The sequence below is a fragment of the Pelecanus crispus genome, chromosome W, assembly GCF_030463565.1.
Source record: "Pelecanus crispus isolate bPelCri1 chromosome W, bPelCri1.pri, whole genome shotgun sequence".
Classification (NCBI taxonomy): Eukaryota; Metazoa; Chordata; class Aves; order Pelecaniformes; family Pelecanidae; genus Pelecanus; species Pelecanus crispus.
The window spans coordinates 11,699,836-11,722,656 of NC_134675.1; the positions used below are offsets into that span (position 1 = coordinate 11,699,836).

The following is a 22,821-nucleotide window of genomic DNA, read 5'->3' on the forward strand; positions in this document are numbered from 1 at the left end:
CACTATGGCATAGCATTAAGCCAGTAGATACATTACTGTTACCAAATATAATATTTCTAGAAATATTTAATTCTTCCAAATATTAACACTATTGGAATAGTATAAGGATATATCGCAAAAAAAAAGTATTAACTACCAAGTACAGGGAGGCATTTACACATTCGGGAAGAGTGGGCTGTTAATACATAGAGTTCTGTTACCCTTTTCCATGCACTGTTCTCAGGGTAAAAAACAATAGGCAGATGTTTATTTTAAAAACTTCTATATGCCAAAAAAAATCATTTTGGTACATTTTGATGCTGAAAATTAATTCAGTTGAACTAACTGTTTACATAAAAGGTGTGGGGTTTTTTAATCAGATAGGAAATTTGAGTGGGAGAATCAACAGCGCTTTTTTTTTTTTTCCCTCGGTTTTTGATGGTAATCTCTCTTCCCACATCTCTCAAGTCCCTGAACCTCAAGGATCCCCCAAAGGGGGACTGAAGTCCCTCCCATCATAGGAGATCAGGTTTGAGACCACCTGAGGAACCTGAACATACACTAGCCCATGGGACCTGATGAGATGCATGCCAGGGTCCTGAGGTAACTGGCAGATGTAGATGCCAAGCCACTCTCTATCATATTTGAAAAGTCATGGCAGTCAGGTGAAGCCCCCAGTGACTGGAAAAAGGGAAACATCACACCCATTTTTAAAAAGGGTAGAAAGGAGGACCCTGGGAACTACCAGCCAGTCAGCCTCGCCTCTGTGCCTAGTAACATCATGGAACATATCCTCCTGGAAGACATGCTGAAGCACATGCAAGGCAGGGAGATGATTAGAGACAGCCAACATGGCTTCACCAAGGGCAAATCGTGCCTGACTAATCTAGTGGCCTTCTACAATGGAGGGACTGCATCAGTGGACAAGGGAAGAGCTACGGATGTCATCTACCTGGACTTCTGCAAGGCCTTTGATAAGGGTCTGTACTGGGACCAATACTATTTAATATCTTCATCAATAACATAGTGGGATTGAATGAACCCTCAGGAAGTTTGTGGATGACACCAAGCTGAGTGGTGCAGTTGATTTGCTGGAGGGAAGGGATGCCATCCAGAGGGACCTTGACAGGCTTGAGGAGTGGGCCCATGGGAACCTCATGAGGTTCAACAAGGCCACATGCAAAGTCCTGCTCCTGGGTCAGGGCAATCCCCAGTATCAATACAGACTGGGGGATGAATGGATTGGGAACACCCTGCAGAGAAGGACTTGGGGATAGTGGTGAATGAAAAATGGGACATGAGCCAGCAATGTGCGCTTGCAGCCCAGAAAGCCAATCGTATCCTGGGCTGCATCAATTGAAGTGTGGCCAGCAGGTTGAGGGAGGTGATTCTTCCCCCTCTACTCTGCTCTTGTGAGACCCCACCTGGAGCATTGCATCCAGCTTTGGGGTCCCCAGTACAAGAAAGACATGGACCTGTTAGAGCAGGTCCAGAGGGTGGCCATGGAAATGGTCAGAGGGCTGGAACAGCTCTCCTATGAAGAAAGGCTGAGAGAGTTGGGGTTGTTCAGCCTGGAGAAGAGAAGGCTCCGGGGAGACCTTATTGCAGCCTTTCAATACTTAAAGGGGGCTTATGAGAAAGATGGGGACAGACTTTTTACCAAGGGCCTGTAGTGACAGGACAAGGGGCAATGGTTTTAAACAGAAAGAGGGTAGATTTAGATTGGACATAAGGAAGAATTTTTTTATGATGAAGGTGATGTTACAAAGGAACAGGCTGCCCAGAGAAGTTGTGGATGCCCCATCCACTGGAAGTGTTCAAGGTCAGGTTGGATGGGGCTTTGAGCAACCTGATCTAGAGGAAGATGTTCCTGCCCGTGGCAGGGGGGTTGGACTAGATGACCTTTAAAGATTCCTTCCAACCCAAAGCATTCTATGATTCTATACAATGCCAACATGGCAGCAGGAATAAGATACCTTTGGAATGTGTCATGTCAACAGGATTTCCAGCTTTTGCACTGCAGCGATATGGTAGCACAGCAAAGTCGGAAGCTTCAGATTAGGCAAAGCCTTTGTGTTATTCTGTCTCTTCCATAAACCTGCAAGGATTGATACCACACAACATGTGCATATTCATAAAATCCACTGATTCTGCATCACACTTTTATTTGAAGGGAGAGAAATAATTAGCAAATAAAAATGCAGTGTATGGAGCTAGCCACCAGATTGTAGCAACCACATAGCATGGGTATCCATTGGTTTTTCTCAATTATACTGGATTTCTTGAAACCATTAACACTTATATGCATGTTTATACAGTCAACAGGCTGATCTATAAAAATACTACATAAATTGTGAGCAACTGCTCAAACTCTACTACAACAAAAACACTGACGAGAGTTTGCAGAACACATCCTTTATGTTTCTTCTGACAAACAGGTGATGTTTACACAGCAGAGAAACAAAATTATGATATTTGCAAAAATCAGCAATAGTCTGTGCTCCACAAGCACCAGAATAATGTACCCTTTAGGAAACATGGGTTTCCAAAATTGAGTGCATGTATAAGGGAGAACACATTAGGCCTTTTTGGAGCTTCCTTGGGCCTATATTTCTAGGTGAAGCTCAAAAGCTTACAGCTAGATGGGTTATCACCATTCTAGGTCAGGTGACCAAAAAATCAAAAGTCTTTCCAGCACTCCAATGTTATGCCCTCACTGCAGTACAAATTACTGTTATTTTGTTTCTAGAGCTTTCTTGTTTAGGAGTTGAGACACCAATAGGAAAGAAGATGCTAGATTTTGAGGAGTTCACTAAGTCTTTGTCAGCTCTGCATAAGGATGACCATGCTGCTTTGCTTGCCAAGTGACATATGCTTCTGAAACATTGATGTTTTGCATCAGAACCATGAGATATCATTTGAGATCACTTTGGTTTCAGATATGTAAAACTAACAGTTTGGGTTTCTGTACATGGAGGTAAATTGCTGCAAGTTGACTATATCTCTAAGTTCTTGGTCCTTGTATTCTCTTGGGTCTCATTTCCACCTCTTCCCTTGATACTGTTGTAGTAGCTGGTAGAGCTGCAGTGGAAGTATATATCCTCCCTGACAAGATCCCATCAGTGCTCTGTCTGGACTTGCTCCTGCTTCTACCACCTCATTTGTCATGACAAAAATAAAGGCACATCTGCACCTGTCTTCTCTTCACCAGAATTTTTTACTAGAGTGGCTACAGTTCCTAGTGAGAAGAGATATTGTTTAATAGTGTTCCATCTATCCCTTAAAAGATTAGATGATTTCATTTGGACCAGCAATACACAGAGAAGATGTGGTGGAAAGAATAATACTAGCAATGATAGGATGGGATTTGTATAGGGAAACAGCAGGCAAAGGACTAGTTGGAGCAGCAATGATGAGAATATCATGCATGGCACAGGGATGTGATCCTGCTGCTGTATCTTGGAAGAGGAAGCAGCACTACAGTTGAAACACAACTATGTGTAGGGGCTCTGCTATCTTTTGCCTGCCTATGGCATGCTAAGGCTAACTCCTGAAATCAATTCATACTCCTTTGCACAGCCATGGACTGCTTTAGGTTTAACTGCACGTAAACACCTTTCACGAGCTGGTTGCCCTACAGCACAGACAAGCACATATGTGCCAAAACAGTCTTGGAGCTCATCAGATCTGTATGTCATTCATTGCACTATCCTGGTTAGCTCTTTGTGGCCACCCTCTGTAGAAGTGTAGTCGGAGCTGGCCCTGATCCAACATCCATAGCCCTTTATAGACTTGAAGGATCATGCATTTGAAATAATACACTCAAAACCAGAATATGACAGCCAGCTGGATCATAGCTCAGCACAGACTGTCTCACCCAGTGCCTGAGGAGTAGTAAGTGGGGACTAATGGCATTGATCATTTCTCTTCCCTGATTGTATGAATGTAATTTTTAAGAGTCTGGGATCAGCTCCAAGTACAAGCAATTACAGATCTGAGACCCATTACCTAATCTATTGCTGCCAACAGACTTGTGCCTGCCCTGAAATACTCCAGGACATGAGTGTGACCAGTCAATGAACCTCTGCAATGGAAGAAGGCTCAGAGAAGATAGACAAGGATGATGAAGCTCAGAAAAGAATGTAGGAAGTGACCACAGCTATTGAAAAGGAAGCTGAACTTATCTCAACACTAAGGGGACTGGAGGGTGGCCTTTGTTGTAGATAAACGACTGTATCAGCTGAACGGGTCAAGTGGTTATGTAAATGGCCTTCCTAAAATAATCAATAGAAAGTATTATCTTACTAAGCCAGACAGACCAACATGGGGGAAGGGTATATGTATCTCAGCCCATCATAGAGTATAGAAATTGAACACCCAACAAAATGAACTTTGAAGAGAGCAACAGGCTTGAGCTGGCTTCAACCCACGTATTCCTTCCCAGCGATTGGGGATGCCCAGCATCGTGATGGTGAGCATAGAGACCGGTAATGAGAATCATGTTTGTACTGTTATTCAACTGTACATTGCAATTGCTATACTGTGCTTGTGTTGTGATTTCAGTATATTGCTGTATCACTTTTCTAAATCAAAATCCCGTTTAACGTCAAATATCTTCAAATAAGTAAATTTAGTATTAAAGCATTAATCCCTCCTCGTGGAATATCTAAAAGAACCTGGTCAGAGAGTATTGGACTCTGACACTGTCCTGGTTTCGGCTGGGATAGAGTTAATTTTCTTCCTAGCAGTAGGCATAGTGCTGTGTTTTGGATTTAGTAGGAGAAGAATGTTGATAACATGCTGATGTTTTTAGTTGTTGCTGAGTACTGCTTATGCTAGTCAAGGACTTTTTCAGCTTCCCATGCTCTGCCAGGCGCACAAGAAACTGGGAGGGGGCACAGCCAGAATAGTTGATCCAAACTGACCAAAGGGCTATTCCATACCATATGACATCATGCTCAGTATATAAACTGGGGGGGGTTGGCCGGGGAGCAGCGATCGCTGCTCGGGAACTGTCTGGGTATCGGCCGGCGGGTGGTGAGCAATTGCATTGTGCATCACTTGCTTCGTGTATCATTATTATTATTATCATTATTATACTGTTACTATTAGCATTACTATTTTACTTTATTTCAATTATTAAACTGTTCTTATCTCAGCCCAGGAGTGTTTCTCACTCTTACTCCTCCAATTCTCTCCCCCATCCCATCAGGGTAGGGGGAGTGAGCGAGCGGCTGCGTGGTGCTTAGTTGCTGGCTGGGGCTAAACCACGACAGTCCTTTTTGGCGCCCAACGTGGGGCTTGAGATAACAACAGATTAACCAGAGTGTATTAAGGAGTCTGTTAACAGTTGCCGATCACGATATTAGTTCTTCTGATCTGCACCATGTTCTTTTTTTTGCAGCACGCGTTAAAGCTTGCTGTCAGTTTGTGTAGTGTGCTATGCTCTGCAGTGATTCATGATCTTTTGCTTGGGAGGCTCCTTATCAAAGCCCTGACCTTGAGCATTCTTTGGTATTTGGGTTTCATACAGAAGTCACTACTGTACTTCGGGTACTACCTCATAGAGAGAGTTAGCAATTATACTTCTTTCTCTGAGAGTCTTGTTGTGGAGGAAATACAGAATGGCACCTTTGCTGCTTTCTTCTATGATGTTTCCTCCTTCATTACAACAACTTTCCTGTATCTTGAACACCCCTGGGCAGTTAAGATACTTCTATTGATAATTCTTGGGAATGTTGTTTCCGTTTTGATAAAGGTCAGTAAGCAGTTTAAAAATACCATCCAGAGATCTGCCCCAAGGCTGGATAGTTATGAGTGGCAGGGTGTGTGGGATCGTATGCGCAAGTACCTAGGGCAGTGGGGACCTCCAGTGTTTTGGAACTTCACCCCTGAACAAGTGCAGAATCCTGAAGAACTAGTAAAGTATTTGGAAGAAGTATGTTCTCACCCTGGCAACTCCAAAGAGACACAACTCATTGCAACATGCTGGGGACTGGCCCATGCTTATAGAGCCCTGTTCAACACTATTCAGTACCCTCAAGGGAAAGAGAGGGTCTCTGGATCTGATGACAAAACAACAGGCACTGTGGCTACTCCAACCACAGCCACAAGCACTGCAGCTACTCCAACACCCACCACAGGCACTGTGGCTACTCCAACACCCACCACAGGTACTGCAGCCACTCCAACCCCAGTGGCAGGCACTGCGGCTAAACCAGAGAACCAACCTGCGCCGGTATCAGTTGCCCCTATACAGAAGAAGAAATACACGAGGAAATCAGTTCGTTTAGTAAGGGATGAAGATGAACCAGGGCCATCACGAGAACCAGAGGAGGAAGAACCCATAAATGAGATGGTGACCACCCGATCCCTATCCCTGAGTGAGCTGCGAGATATGTGAAAAGATTTCGGTCGTCATCCAGGCGAGCACATCATCACCTGGCTGCTACGATGCTGGGATAACGGGGCCAGTAGCCTGGATTTAGAGGGTAGGGAAGCCAAGCAGCTGGGATCCCTTTCCAGGGAAGGGGGCATTGACAAAGCAATTGGAAAAGGGGCAAAACCGCTCAGCCTCTGGAGGCGACTTCTGTCAAGCGTGAAGGAAAGGTATCCCTTCAAGGAGGATGTTTTATACCGCCCAAGCAAATGGACCACCGTAGAGAAAGGTATCCAGTACCTGAGGGAATTAGGCATGCTGGAGGTGATTTACAGTGACCTGAATGATGAGCAGTTAACCAAAGACCCAGATGAAGTCAGGTGCACACAATCCATGTGGCGGAAGGTGGTACGGAGCGCACCAGCATCGTATTCCAACTCGTTGGCAATACTAGCCTGGAAAGACGACGAGGCACCAACGGTGGATGAAGTGGCTAGACAACTCCGGGACTACGAAGAAAAGCTCTCTTCCTCCCTACGGGCCTGTGTCTCGGCTGTGGAAAAACTGTCTGAAAAAATGTGCCAGGAGTTCCAACAACTCAGAGAGGATCTGTCCTACTCCCCACCTGCACGGACCAGTGTCTCAGGCATTAGGAGTCAACGTCCCTATGCTCAAGAGAGAGGATATAGAGGATACACACCACGGGGCACCCTGTGGTTTTACCTGCGTGATTATGGAGAGGACATGAGAAAGTGGGATGGAAAACCCACCTCAACCTTAGAGGCACGGGTGCGTGAGTTGCAAGGAAAAACTATTAGAAAAGGCGGTTCTCCCAGGAAAATTGCAGCTCCAGTTTCCAGTGAGCAGTTCCCGAGACAGAGTAAGAGGGCTAATCTTACTTCCGACCTTGATCAGGGAACTTTTGATTCACATTTACAGGAAGTGAACAGCGAATACTGTGACCAGTGTTAGAGGGGCCCTGCCTCCAGCCAGGTGGAGGAAAGGGACAACCGGGTTTACTGGACTGTGTGGATTCGATGGCCTGGAACGTCAGACCCACAGGAGTATAAGGCTCTAGTGGACACTGGTGCACAGTGCACACTAATGCCATCAAACTATAGAGGGGCAGAACCCATTTGTATTTCTGGAGTGACAGGGGGATCCCAACAGCTAACGGTACTGGAAGCTGAAGTGAGCCTAACTGGGAATGAGTGGCAAAAGCACCCCATTGTGACTGGCCCAGAGGCTCCGTGCATCCTTGGCATAGACTACCTCAGGAGAGGGTATTTCAAGGACCCAAAAGGGTACCGGTGGGCTTTTGGTATAGCTGCTTTGGAGACAGAGGAAATTAAACAGTTGTCCACCTTGCCCGGTCTCTCAGAGGACCCTTCGATTGTAGGGTTGCTGAAGGTTGAGGAACAACAGGTGCCGATTGCTACCACAACTGTGCACAGGCGGCAATATCGCACCAACCGAGACTCCCTGATTCACATCCATAACCTGATTCGTCAACTGGAGAGCCAGGGAGTGATCAGCAAGACTCGCTCACCCTTTAACAGTCCCATATGGCCAGTGCGAAAGTCTAATGGGGAGTGGAGACTAACAGTGGACTATCGTGGCCTGAACGAAGTTACACCGCCGCTGAGTGCTGCCGTGCCAGACATGCTAGAACTTCAATATGAACTGGAGTCAAAGGCAGCTAAGTGGTATGCCACAATTGATATTGCTAATGCATTTTTCTCCATCCCTTTGGCAGCAGAGTGCAGACCCCAGTTTGCTTTTACCTGGAGGGGTGTTCAGTACACCTGGAACCGACTGCCCCAGGGGTGGAAGCACAGCCCCACCATTTGCCATGGACTGATCCAGACAGCACTGGAACAGGGTGAAGCTCCAGAACATCTGCAGTACATTGATGACATCATTGTGTGGGGCAACACAGCAGAAGAAGTTTTTGAGAAGGGAAAGAAAATAGTCCAAATCCTTCTGAAGGCTGGTTTTGCCATAAAACAGAGTAAGGTCAAGGGGCCTGCACAGGAGATCCAGTTTTTAGGAATAAAATGGCAAGATGGACGTCGTCAGATCCCAATGGATGTGATCAACAAAATAACAGCTATGTCCCCACCAACTAGCAAAAAGGAAACACAAGCTTTCTTAGGCGTTGTGGGGTTTTGGAGAATGCATATTCCAAATTACAGCCAGATCGTAAGCCCTCTCTATCAAGTGACCCGGAAGAAGAACGAAGTCAAATGGGGCCCTGAGCAACAACAAGCCTTTGAACAAATTAAACGGGAGATAGTTCATGCAGTAGCCCTTGGGCCAGTCCGGGCAGGGCAGGATATTAAAAATGTGCCCTACACCGCAGCCGGGGAGAATGGCCCTACCTGGAGCCTCTGGCAGAAAGCACCAGGGGAGACTCGAGGTCGACCCCTAGGGTTTTGGAGTCGGGGATACAGAGGATCCGAAGCCCGCTATACTCCAACTGAGAAAGAGATACTGGCAGCATATGAAGGGGTTCGAGCTGCTTCAGAAGTGGTTGGTACTGAAGCACAGCTCCTGCTGGCACCCCGACTGCCGGTGCTGGGCTGGATGTTCAAAGGGAGGGTCCCCTCTACACATCATGCAACTGATGCTACATGGAGTAAGTGGGTTGCATTGATCACACAACGGGCTCGAATAGGAAACCCCAGTCGCCCAGGAATCTTGGAAGTGATCATGGACTGGCCAGAAGGAAAAAACCTTAGAATATCACCAGAGGAGGAGGTGACACGTGCTGAAGAGGCCCCACTGTATAATAAATTGCCAGAAAATGAAAAGCAATATGCCCTGTTCACTGATGGATCCTGTCGTCTTGTGGGAAAGCATCGGAGGTGGAAAGCTGCTGTATGGAGTCCTATACGACAAGTCGCAGAAACTGCTGAAGGAGAAGGGGAGTCGAGTCAGTTTGCAGAGGTGAAAGCCATCCAGCTGGCTTTAGATATTGCTGAAAGAGAAAAGTGGCCAGTCCTTTATCTCTATACTGACTCATGGATGGTGGCAAATGCCCTGTGGGGGTGGCTGCAGCAATGGAAGCAGAGCAACTGGCAGCGCAGAGGCAAACCAATCTGGGCTGCCGCATTGTGGCAAGATATTGCTGCCCGGGTAGAGAACCTGGTTGTAAAAGTTCGTCATGTAGATGCTCATGTACCTAAGAGTCGGGCCACTGAAGAACATCAAAACAACCAGCAAGTAGATCAGGCTGCTAAGATTGAAGTGGCTCAGGTGGATTTGGACTGGCAACATAAGGGTGAATTATTTATAGCTCGGTGGGCCCATGACGCCTCAGGCCATCAAGGAAGGGATGCAACGTATAAATGGGCTCGTGATCGAGGGGTGGACTTAACTATGGACAGTATTGCACAGGTTATTCATGAGTGTGAAACATGCGCTGCAATCAAGCAAGCCAAGCAGTTCAAGCCCCTCGGGTATAGTGAACGATGGCTGAAATATAAATATGGGGAGGCCTGGCAGATTGATTACATCACACTCCCACAGACCCGCCAAGGCAAGCGCTACGTGCTCACCATGGTGGAAGCAACCACTGGATGGCTGGAAACATATCCCGTGCCCCATGCCACCGCCCGGAACACCATCCTGGGCCTTGAAAAGCAAGTCCTGTGGTGACATGGCACCCCAGAAAGAATTGAGTCAGACAACGGGACTCATTTCCGAAACAACCTCATAGACACCTGGGCCAAAGAGCACGGCATTGAGTGGGTGTATCACATCCCTTACCATGCACCAGCCTCCGGGAAAATTGAGCGATACAATGGTTTGTTAAAGACTACCCTGAGAGCAATGGGTGGTGGGACGTTTAAACATTGGGATACGCATTTAGCAAAAGCCACCTGGTTAGTCAACACCAGGGGATCTGCCAATCGAGCTGGCCCTGCCCAATCAAAACTTCTACGTACTGTAGAAGGAGATAAAGTTGCTGTAGTGCACATGAAAAATATGCTGGGGAAGACAGTCTGGGTTACTTCCCCCTCTGGCAAAGGCAAACCCATTCGTGGGATTGCTTTTGCTCAAGGACCTGGGTGCACTTGGTGGGTGATGCGAAAGGATGGGGAAGCCCAATGTGTACCTCAAGGGAATTTGATTTTGGGTGAAAATAGCCAATGAACTGAATTGTATGATATTAATTGCTTTATAATACTGTATGTTATCTCTTAACTATATGTTATCTCTTAACTGCATGTTAATATAATAATATAGTAGGTTAATATTAAGTATATAATACTATATATTATGATTGCTATATGCCGCATCAATGGTATTGCAGTAAGAATTGCCCAGCTTAATGAAAATGAACTTTGATGAAACCATGTTGGAATGAGAACTGACTTCAGCATGCAACAGTCCAACACTGCACACCACCTCTCCTGCTCTGAAAGACTGTGATGACAGATGGAACCCAAAGTCATGGGCTAAATGAACTCAATGGACATTTTAGAGGGATGGGCCATAGACGAAGGGAATGATATCTGTGTGTATATCAAGATAGGGAAAGCGGGGTGGTGATTAATTGGAACACATTGGAAAGGGGAGGGCCTGTGCATGACGTAGATGGTATAGAATAAGGGGTGGATACTGTCCTGTTTTCGGCTGGGATAGAGTTAATTTTCTTCCTAGCAGTAGGCATAGTGCTGTGTTTTGGATTTAGTAGGAGAAGAATGTTGATAACATGCTGATGTTTTTAGTTGTTGCTGAGTACTGCTTATGCTAGTCAAGGACTTTTTCAGCTTCCCATGCTCTGCCAGGCGCACAAGAAACTGGGAGGGGGCACAGCCAGAATAGTTGATCCAAACTGACCAAAGGGCTATTCCATACCATATGACGTCATGCTCAGTATATAAACTGGGGGGGGTTGGCCGGGGAGCAGCGATCGCTGCTCGGGAACTGTCTGGGTATCGGTCGGCGGGTGGTGAGCAATTGCATTGTGCATCACTTGCTTCATGTATCATTATTATTATTATCATTATTATACTGTTATTATTATCATTACTATTTTACTGTATTTCAATTCTTAAACTGTTCTTATCTCAACCCAGGAGTGTTTCTCACTCTTACTCCTCCAATTCTCTCCCCCATCCCATCAGGGTAGGGGGAGTGAGCGAGCGGCTGCGTGGTGCTTAGTTGCTGGCTGGGGCTAAACCACGACATACACTGATGAGAATGCAAACATTCTCACTTCTTTTACAATGGCTGCTCAGCAGTGTTCTGAGTCTGCAGTCCCACTGTCAGGCATGATCTGTGTGCTGCTCTCCCCACTAATATTATTCTCCCACCACACAAAGAAGGAACTTTTCAAAATCTTCCCTTACAAGAAAACAACCTTAGCAGAAAAATAATAAGCATTCAAGAAAACAGTTTCCTAGCTAGACCCATAATACTCTCCTATATCTGCTTTCTGAGTGGTTGCCATTTCAGGTGGGAAATGGCATTCTTTAGGTGTCTCCATGAAATGTAATCACCCTCCTCTCTATCTATACATAAGGCAACCCCTTGAAGCAATTGGAAGAACAGCCTAGCAACTGTTCTTTTGTGAATCTCAGTGTATCTGCTGTGATTTGTGCCACATCTCTCATTTCTACCATGCTTCAGGCTCTACTATTTTTTTCAAAAACATGCAAATTCTCAGTATAAATTATGCAATCCCTCAAGAAAACACAGACAGGGCCTTGCACCTGCATTACATAGAATTGATAACTGTAAGATGTAACAATCATTTACACATAGCCCCATTCATGCTACTCTGGCAACACACAGGGCCCTTTACAATCAAGGGAAGCATAATTTATATCTGCTTTGGGGCAATGCGTGTTTTACAAGGCATAATAAATAAAAGAGACTAAAGGCAAGAGCTCTTGAAAATAGTTTCCAGCTGTGATACTGTGCCCATCTGACCTTGGGAGAGCAGGCTCTGTACTTAAGTTTGCATGCATGTATTTGTTCTTTACAGTGGCTGTAATGTTTTTTAGCTGATGAGGTCAGTAGTTGTCCAGTGTGTATATGTGCACCATTCATATAACACAACAGAAGCTTTACAGAACAACATCATGCAAAACAAAACAAGTACATTATCAAGATAACACTAACAAGACGGGAATATTTACTTGTTGTACATTGGGAAACAAAAAAAAAGGCCATTACCTTGTAAAAGTTCTTGTAACTTTCTCTTACACTCTCATGATCCTTATGGGTCCTTTCCATCTTGAGATATTCTATGATTCTGTGATTCTGTTTGTGCTCACAGCTTGAGTTGACACATGCCTATTTCTAAGAGCTTGGGGATAGCCAGTGAAATCCCCGCTGAGGGTTCTAAGGAGGTGCATGAATGCAAGAGAACACTGTCAAGCATTACTTAAAAAAAAAAAAAAACAAACTATGAAAGCTTGTTACATGTTATAACAAGTTGTTACATATTATAACAAATCTGTACAAGGTAAATAGTTACTCTGCTATATAACAGAAGGAAACTTCTGCTGCATCATGCCACCACTGCATGTTACTCTTGAAACAGAATGATAAAGCAAGATTTTAGTGAGGATTATAAAGTTCTGGTGGGAATGGACCCTTTTTTACCAAGGCAAGAAATGTCCCTGGTTCTTTATGTTTTACATATCATTTGCAAAAGAGCCTGGTCTTCTGTTCCCTCTATGGTATAACTTTATGGTGAAGCTGTGCTTCTGATGTGAGAAAAAACAACCCACTGTGACACAGCCATTCCTAACTAAGCAAGCTGGCACAGTACCAATCCTGGAGCAAAGAAAACTGGTATTGCTGCACTGTTAGATCAGAGACAGAGGCAGTCTTAAAAGGACAAAAAAACCCTTTTTGTTTTATATATTTAATTTGTTGCATGAGAAGCTAAAAATACTTGACTAGAGTGACTAGGGGAGAAAGGAGGAAGAGAAGGGAGAGGTTTAGGATCAGCTTTAAAGATCTAACTTTTAATCACTTTGCTGCATAGCTGAATTCAAAGATCCACATTAAACAGTGAGGCTCCTTATTGAGTGCACAGAATGAGGAGAGCAAGTTCCAGTACCCTGAGTGGAATAAAGCACTTCAGAATTATACATCCAACATCACAACAATCACTGAAAGTTACACACATTTTTTTAATAAAGGTAACTAAAGCTCCTATTACTCCTCAAAGGGAGCAGCAGATATTGAAAGCTTTTAGAAATAGACTGTATTTCTGCGATATAGTTTTTGGTTACTCAGTTTCAGCAACAGCATTATAATAATTTCTATTAAATTCCTCACTGTAAAAACTTCTACAACAATAAAAGCATTGATGCAAAATATAGGTAAGAATGCCTTCCTCCTTCTCTTTCCCTCCATTGACTTCTCAAAAGACTTTTACAGTAATTTAACATGTTTTAGCTCATCCATGAATGTTAAGCACCAGAAATAAAGACAGCATAAGCTGACCTCCTTGACGTTAAGCGATTTTTGTTTTGTACTAGGAAATCTTCAAACACTTCAAGAAAGCTGGTCTTTCCTGCAAATTAACAGACAGTGAAACATTATGATAGTGCTACCACTGAAATGCAAGCACTACAAGTGCTGTTTTCTTTTGTTTTATAGGCACTTGTTTTAAGATCTACATAAGCTTTAATTTGTGTTACAAATCCTACACTGTCAATATTAAGTGGTCTAAATAGAAATAAGATTTACATTGTGCATTTATTACTAGATGCAAGAGGAATGAGAGGTACAGAGTCTGCTTTATCTTTCTGTAGATCACTTTGTGGGGGAATGACATATCTCCAGTGTAGCACCACCATCTGGCTTATGACACAGTCTCCAGGAGCTGTTAGAATCCAAGGCACAGTCTTGCCTTTGGACCACATTAAAACAGCTCCTTCTCTTTAAAGGAATAATTTCTATAGCAAATTTATATTATCCTTCTTCAGCTAGTATCCTTTTGCACACTTTTTCAGAGGCAGTGTTTTCTCCCAGCAGTACATGTCTGGGGAATCAAGCTACGTGTCTCTGAAATCAAAATTATAAAGCAGGGACAGCTATTATCAGAAAATAGCCAGGAAATTCAGTGAATAATTATTTTTCTTAAGTCAGAAGAAATCCATTTCATGCTTTATAGTCCTAATCCAAAATTCACCGAAGCCTGTGGTTTTTCATTGCCTTTGATGGGTTTCAAAGCAGGTCTTTAAAAAAAAAAAAAAACCCACAAAATAATACACCCCCACCTAGCTGCTAACATCTGGGTGGGGATACAATAAAAGTTGTGCAAAACACAACACAGCTGAGGTTTTCATTCAGCTCTTTTCCATAAACCCCCTTATGCATCTGAGAAGAATCCTTGTATTGGGTTTGCATGGTAAGGTTTTGGTAGTGGGGGGGGGGGGGCTACAGGGGTGGCTTCTGTGAGAATCTGCTAGAAGATTCCCCTATGTCCGATAGAGCCAATGCCAGCTGGCTCCAAGACGGACCCACCACTGGCCAAGGCTGAGCGAATCAGCAACGGTGGTAGCGCGTCTGTGATAACATATTTAAGAAGGGGAACAAAAAAACCCCAAACCAATCTGCGGCAGAACAACAGCAGCAGAGAGGAGTGAGAATATGGGAGAGAAACAACCCTGCAGACACCAAGGTCAGTGAAGGGGAGGAGGTGCTCCAGGCGCTGGAGCAGAGATTCCCCTGCAGCCCATGGTGAAGAACAGGGCGAGGCAGGCTGTCTACCTGCAGCCCATGGAGGACCCCATGCCAGAGCAGGTGGATGCCTGAAGGAGGCTGTGACCCCGTGGGAAGCCCGTGCTGGAGCAGGCTCCTGGCAGGACATGTGGACCCATGGAGAGAGAGAGGAGCCCATGCTGGAGCAGATTTGCAGGCAGGACTTGTGACCCCATGGGGGACCCACACAGGAGCAGTCTGTTCCTGAAGGACTGCACCCCATGGAAGGGACCCATGCTGGAGCAGTTCATGAAGAACTGTAGCCCATGGGAAGGACCCACGTTGGAGAAGTTTGTGGAGGACTGTCTCCCGTGGGAGAGACCCCACGCTGGAGCAGGGGAAGAGTGTGAGGAGTCCTCCCCCTGAGGAGGAAGGAGCAGCAGAGACAGCGTGTGATGAACTGACTGCAACCCCCATTCCCCATCCCCCTGCGCCGCTTGGGGGGAGGAGGCAGAGAAAATCAGGAGTGAAGTTGAGCACTGCGGCTAAACCAGAGAACCAACCCGTGCCAGTATCTGTTGCCCCTATACAGAAGAAAAAATACCGCAGAAAATAGCCGCAGTGTCTGTCATTGGGGTTTGAGTAGCCGCAGTGCCCATGGCTGTGGTTTGAGTAGCCGCAGTGCTCATGGCTGTGGCTGGAGTAGCCACAGTGCCTGGGGCAGGGGTTTGAGTAGCTGCAAGGCCTGTAGTGGGGGTTGGAGTAGCCGCAGGGCCTGTAGTGGGGGTTTGAGTAGCCACAGTGCTTGTTGTTTTGTCATCAGATCCTGAGACCTTCTCTTTTTTTTGAGGGTACTGATTAGTGTTGACCACGGCTCGATAGGCATGGGCCAGTCCCCAGCATGTTGCAATGATTTGTGTCTCTCTGGAGCTACCAGGGTGACAACATACTTCTTCCAAATACTTTACTAATTCTTCAGGATTCTGCACTTGTTCAGGGGTGAAGTTCCAAAACACGGGAGGTGCCCACTGCCCTAGGTACTTGTGCATATGATCCCACACACCCTGCCACTCATAGCTATCCAGCCTTGGGGCAGATCTCTGGATGATATTTTTAAACTGCTTTATCAAAACGGAAACAACATTCCCAAGAAGTATCAATAGAAGTATCTTAACTGCCCAGGGGTGTTCAAGATACTGGAAAGTTGTTGTAATGAAGGAGGAAACATCATAGAAGAAAGCAGCAAAGGTGCCATTCTGTATTTCCTCCACAACAAGCCTCTCAGAGTAAGAAGTATAATTGCTAACTCTCTCTATGAGGTAGTACCCGAAGTACAGTAGTGACTTCTGTATGAAACCCAAATACCAAAGAATGCTCAAGGTCAGGGTTTTGATAAGGAGCCTCCCAAGCAAAAGATCATGAATCACTGCAGAGCATAGTACACTGCACAAACCAACACCAAGCTTTAACGCGTGCTGCAAATAAAAAAACATGGCGCAGATCAGATGAACTAAATATCGTGACCGGCAACTGTTAACAGACTCCTTAATACACTCTGGTTAATCTGTTGTTATCTCAAACCCTTCGTGCCCCATGTTGGGCGCCAAAAAGGACTGTCGTGGTTTAGCCCCAGCCAGCAACTAAGCACCACGCAGCCGCTCGCTCACTCCCCCTACCCCAATGGGATGGGGGAGAGAATTGGAGGAGTAAGAGTGAGAAACACTCCTGGGTTGAGATAAGAACAGTTTAATAATTGAAATAAAGTAAAATAGTAATGATAATAGTAACAGTATAATAATGATAATAATAATAATGATACACGAAGCAAGTGATGCACAATGCAATTGCTCACCACCTGCCGACCGATACTCAGACAGTTCCCGAGCAGCGATCGCTGCTCCCTGGCCACCCCCCCCCCAGTTTATATACTGAGCATGACGTCATATGGTATGGAATAGCCCTTTGGTCAGTTTGGATCAACTATTCTGGCTGTGCCCCCTCCCAGTTTCTTGTGCGCCTGGCAGAGCATGGGAAGCTGAAAAAGTCCTTGACTGGCATAAGCAGTACTCAGCAACAACTAAAAACATCAGCGTGTTATCAACATTCTTCTCCTACTAAATCCAAAACACAGCACTATGCCTGCTGCTAGGAAGAAAATTAACTCTATCCCAGCCGAAACCAGGACACAACCCATGCCGGTATCAGTTGCCCCTATACACAAGAAAAAAATACACAAGACAATGACCTCGTTTAGTAAGGGATAAAGATGAACCAGGGCCATCACGAGAACCAGAGGAGGAAGAACCCATAAATGAGATGGTAACCACCCGATCCCTATCCCTGAGTGAGCTGCGAGATTTGCAAAAAATTTCAGACGTCATCCAGGTGAGCACATCATCACCTGGCTGCTCCGATGCTGGGATAACGGGGCCAGTAGCCTGGATTTAGAGGGTAAGGAAGGCAGGCAGCTGGGATCCCGTTCTAGGGAAGGGGGCATTGACAAAGCAATTGGAAAAGGGGAAAACCACTCAGCCTCTGGAGGCGACTTCTGTCAAGCGTGAAGGAAAGGTATCCCTTCAAGGAGGATTTATATACCACCCAGGCAAATGGACCACCATAGAGGAGGGTATCCAGTACCTGAGGGAATTAGGCGTGCTGGAGGTGATTTATAGTGACCTGGACAATGAGCAGTTACCCAAAGATCCAGATGAAGTCAGGTGCACACGGCCCATGTGGCAGAAGGTGGTACAGAGCGCACCAGCATCGTATTCCAACTCGTTGGCAATACTGGCCTGGAAAGATGACGAGGCACCAACAGTGGATGATGTGGCTAGACTACTCCGGGAATACGAAGAAAAATTCCCCTGCAGCCCATGGTGAAGACCATGGTGAGGCAGGCTGTCCCCCTGCTGCCCATGGAGGTTAACGGTGGAGCAGATATCCACCTGCAGCCCGTGGAGTACACCACACCGGAGCAGTTGGATGTGCCCAAAGGAGGCTGTGACCCTGTGGAAAGCCCACGCTGGAGCAGTCTGCTCCTGAAGGATCACACCCCATGGAAGGGACCCACGCTGGAGCAGTTCGTGAAGAACTGTAGCCCATTGGAAGGACGCACATTGGAGAAGTTCATGGAGGACTGTCTCCCGTGGGAGGGACCCCATGCTGGAGCAGGGGAAGAGTGTGAGGAGTCCTCCCCTGAGAAGGAAGGAGCAGCATAGACAGCATGTGATGAACTGACCCCAACCCCCATTCCCCATCCCCCTGCACTGCTCGGGGAGAGGAGCTAGAAAAAATCAGGAGTGAAGTTGAGCTTGGGAAGAAGGGAGAGGTTGGGAGAAGGTGTTTTAGGATTTGGTTTTATTTCTCATTGCCCTACACATAGAATCATATAATTATAGAATGCTTTAGGTTGGAAGGGACCTTGAGAGATCATCGAGCCCAACCCCCTTGCAGTAAGCAGGGATTGAACCTGTGAACTTGGTGTTATTAGCACCATGCTCTAACCAACTGAGCTAACCCGGCTGGTCGATATGTTCTCACTCCTCTCTCCTACTCAGTTTTGATTGGTAATAAATTAAACTGATTTTCCCCAAGTCGAGTCCATTTTGCCCGTGACGGTGTGGTGGTGCATTCCCCCCCCCCCCCCCCCCTTATTCCTCTTTCTCTTCAATCATTTTACGACCTCAGGAATTCCAGGCTGCGGCCACAAACCTGCATTCATGACAGACGGTAATTGCTGAGCGATCTCCCTGTCCTTATCTTGACCCACGAGCTTTTTCTTTATACATTTTCCTCCCTGTCCAATTGAGAATGGGAGTGATAGAGTGGCTTTGGTGGGCATTTGTCATCCAGCCAGGGTCAAACCACCATGTTGTCTCACAAACGGAGTTCATTACCTGGTGTGGAACAATCCAATCCACACACTGAGTTGAGATATCGATTTTATTTCATTTCTGAACAGAGATGGGTGCTAGGTGGTAATTCCACAAAGCTAGCACCCTGAAGGAGACTTTCTGCACCTTATTTATACACAAAACTTACAGAGTTATTAATTATCCTTTTTACGATGATTGGTTAGTAATTACCTTCCTATCTGCTATTGGTCAACCATATTCTAATTAGCCTCACTTGCTATGTAAATTAGCATGCATGCTCCGTATGGGGGTGGGGGAGCAAATCCTTTTGGTCCTAAATTGAGTCAATGGTCGCGATCTCCCCCTGCCGGAATTACCTTTCCCCCAGTTATTGTTTTTCGGCACCTGCTGGGGTAGGATGTTCCCTTTTATCAGTTTCTCAGTTCTCCTTCAAGGTCTAGTTGCTCAGGGATGTCTTTGGTTAAAGGATACTGAATGTTTGTTCTTCTGATTAGGGATGATTAAGTGTCCTTTACTTGCCAGCTTACAAAAGCATCTTAGTCTGATATGATGTTAGCTAAGTTTCAGAGTTAGCCTTCAACAGTTCCCCCCTTTGAGACTATGAGGCTTTCTAAGAGCTTCAGAAGTCTCATTATGTATTTGTGCTAACATAATGTAATGTCCTTTAGTTGATCGTAACAGTATTCTCTTTAAACAATTAACAGCAATACAAATAATGTATTGTAAAGTATTGTTATTATGACAATTATAGTTTGAAATAAACCCTCCAACAATCTGGTTAATGAGTATCCCAGTCCGTTCAGGATTTTGTTTAACCAGCCTCCTTCTAACCCTGCTCTTAGTTCCCTACTTGCTTTTGCTACTCCTTTAATATCATTTAGTTGATGGTCCAGATCTTTAGTTACATTTGGAATGTGGATACAACAGCTATCATTTAAAAGATTCAGGCATCCACACACTCCATGTTCATGCAATAATAACAAATTTAAATCCAGGCTATTTTGCAACGCCATTATTAATCAGGTGTGACCAGGTATCATTTAAATTTCTGAGTTGGTGTATCTGACAACCCCACAGAGTATCAGTACGCTGATCTCCTGATGGTCTATATATTAGTTCTTTGGCCCATGGAGTTTCAGACATACTGATATTACAATTATCCATTGCACCATCTTTCAGAGTCCATTTAGGGGTGTATTTTCCTTCTTTATTGTACCATGTGGCGGACCTATTAAGTTCTCTTTTCCACATGTCTTCCGACATTTTAGTTAGTACCCCCCATGGAATGGGATTCTCTGCGGACTTAGGAGTAGGTAAACATGCAGTCACTGAAGTCAAGTTTTGAAGTTTACCAAAGTCTTGGACAACTTCAGAATAAGACTTGTGTTACCGCAATTAATGTAGAAGTACATTATTAAAACTTTCACAAATTTCACCACACACATTCTACTTTCTATGTTACTTGGCAAAATATCAAAAGCTCTACATAAATATGTATTTCACAATCAAGATCAAAATCCCTTTGGGATGCAGAAACAGTTTATGTGTTCTTGAAAATTCTTATCTTAGTTTCTCCTAGTCTTCTCAGAGCTGCATTGTTCCGTTGGTGCTTTTTTTTTTTAACCGGGTGTGATGAATCCAGGAATTAATGCCTCTTTCTTTGATAGCCATGTGGGTAATTAACAATACCAGATAAGGTCCTTTCCATCGCTCTTTCAAAGGTTCATCTTTCCACGTTCGGATGTACACTTCATCTCCTGGAATGAAAGGATGAACTGGGGTATCTAAGGGTATTGGTGCCCTCTCATTTAAATACCTGGGAAGGGAAGACAGAGCCTGTCCCAAAGATAACAGATAATCAGATAACGATTCATTTCCCATATAGAATCTCAAAAGGACTAATTCCTTCTCTAATTCTAGGAGTGATCCAAATTCTCATCAATGCTACCAGTAACACTTCTATCCATTTCATTTGAGTTTCCTGACGTAGTTTTGAAATTTGTCTTTTCGAGTTTGGTTCATTCGTTCAACTTTGCCACTTGATTGTGGTCTCCAAGGGGTATGTAGGTCCCCTGTCATTTGTAAAGATTTCACAACTTCATGAACTATTTGAGCTATAAAATGTGGCCCATTATCGGAGGACATCCCTTCAGGTACCCCAAATCTAGGAAGTATCTCCTTTAACAATATCCTTACTACCTCTCTAGCCTTATTGGTACGACACGGGAAAGCTTCAGGCCATCCTGAAAAGGTGTCCAACACCAACAACAAATATCTATACTGATTGCATTTTGGTAGTTTAGAAAAATTTGCCAGTATTCTCCAGGGGTTTGACCCCTCCTGACCTCTCCGGGAGGAGGTCTTTTCTGTGGTTTTGGGCTGTTCTTACAACATATTGGGCACTGTTTCACAATGAAATTTGCAAAAGTTTGCATTTTTGGTCCTACAGCATATTTTTGATACTTGTAACCAGAGCATCTGTTCCCATATGGGATTCACTATGGGTCGTCTTCAATATTTCCCTTACCATTGGGGTAGTAATCAATACTTGCCCACTTTTGGTTATCCACCATCCTTCCTTTGATTTGGTACATTTTAAATACTTGGCAAGCTGATCCTCCTCCTTAGAATAATTTGGAGGTTCCCACTGAACTTTTCTTGATGGGATCAATGCTCCAATTAGTGATTCCCTTTCCGCAACTCTTTTGGCTGTTTCACCTGCCTTTCGATTTCCTTTAATTATTTCTGTTTGTCCTTTCTGACGAGCTTTGCAATATACAATTGCAACTTCTCTTGGTCCCAGAACAGCTTGCAACAATTTTAAAATTTCTGATCCATATTTAATAGGGGTTCCTTGAAAGGACAGTAACCCATGCTCTTTTCAAATAGTTCCATGTGCGTGGACCACTCTAAACGCATATTTAGAATCTGTATAGATGTTTACTCTTCTATCTTTAGATAACTCTAAGGCCCGAGTCAAAGCTATGATTTCCGCTTTCTGAGCAGAGGTGTTAGGTGGCAGGGCCCATGCTTCAATTTCTTCCTGCAAGGTTACTACAGCATATCCAGCTTTCCGTTCTCCATTCATTACAAAGCTACTACCAACGGTGAAAAGTTCAATCTCTGGACTGATTATCGGCACATCTTTTAAATCAGGTCGACTGGAGTATACTTGTTCCATAATTTGCATACAATCATGCTCCAGCTCTCCTTTTTCATCTATTGGCATTAAAGTGGTAGGGTTCAGAGTCGAAGACACTTTTAAAGTGATATCATCTGATTCAATTAATACTACTTGGTACTGGGCTAATCTACTGGGGAAATCCAATGATGTCCCTTTTGTTCAAGTACCGCTGCTGCTGCGTGTGGCACCAAAACTGTGATTGGCTGCCCCAGGGTTAGTTTCCGGGCTTCCTTGATTAACAACATTACCACCGCCACAGCTCTCAAACATGCAGGCCATCCTTTGCTTACTTCATCTAACTGTTTAGAGAAGTAAGCCACCAGTCTCTTCCAGCTTCCTAAGGTCTGGGTCAAAACTCCTAGTGCCACACATTGTCTTTCATGCACATATAAGGTAAAAGGTTTGGTTAAATCTGGCAAAACCAGAGCAGGAGCCCTCATCAATTTAGTTTTGATAGAGTCAAATCCTTTTTGGCATTCTATACCATTAATTGGTTTAGTGGGGGACTTGGTAATGTTAGGTTAATGGTTGGACTGGATGATCTTAAAGGTCTTTTCCAACCTAAACTATTCTATGATTCTATGATTCTGGTGTCCGTTCTAGAATTTCTCTGGGTCCTTTAATAGCCTCATATAATGGCTTAGCAATCAAACTGAAATTTGGTATCCAGGGTCTGCACATTCCAGCCATTCCCCAAAATCCTCGCAGTTATTTTTTAGATGGGGGGG

At 44.7% G+C, this 22,821-nt stretch overlaps 1 pseudogene; it reads right to left on the reverse strand.

The window, feature by feature from the left end:
• Window positions 1–21,352: 21,352 nt before the first annotated feature.
• On the reverse strand, window positions 21,353–22,533 carry LOC142596427 (uncharacterized; annotated as a pseudogene).
• Between the last annotated feature and the right edge of the window lie 288 nt (window positions 22,534–22,821).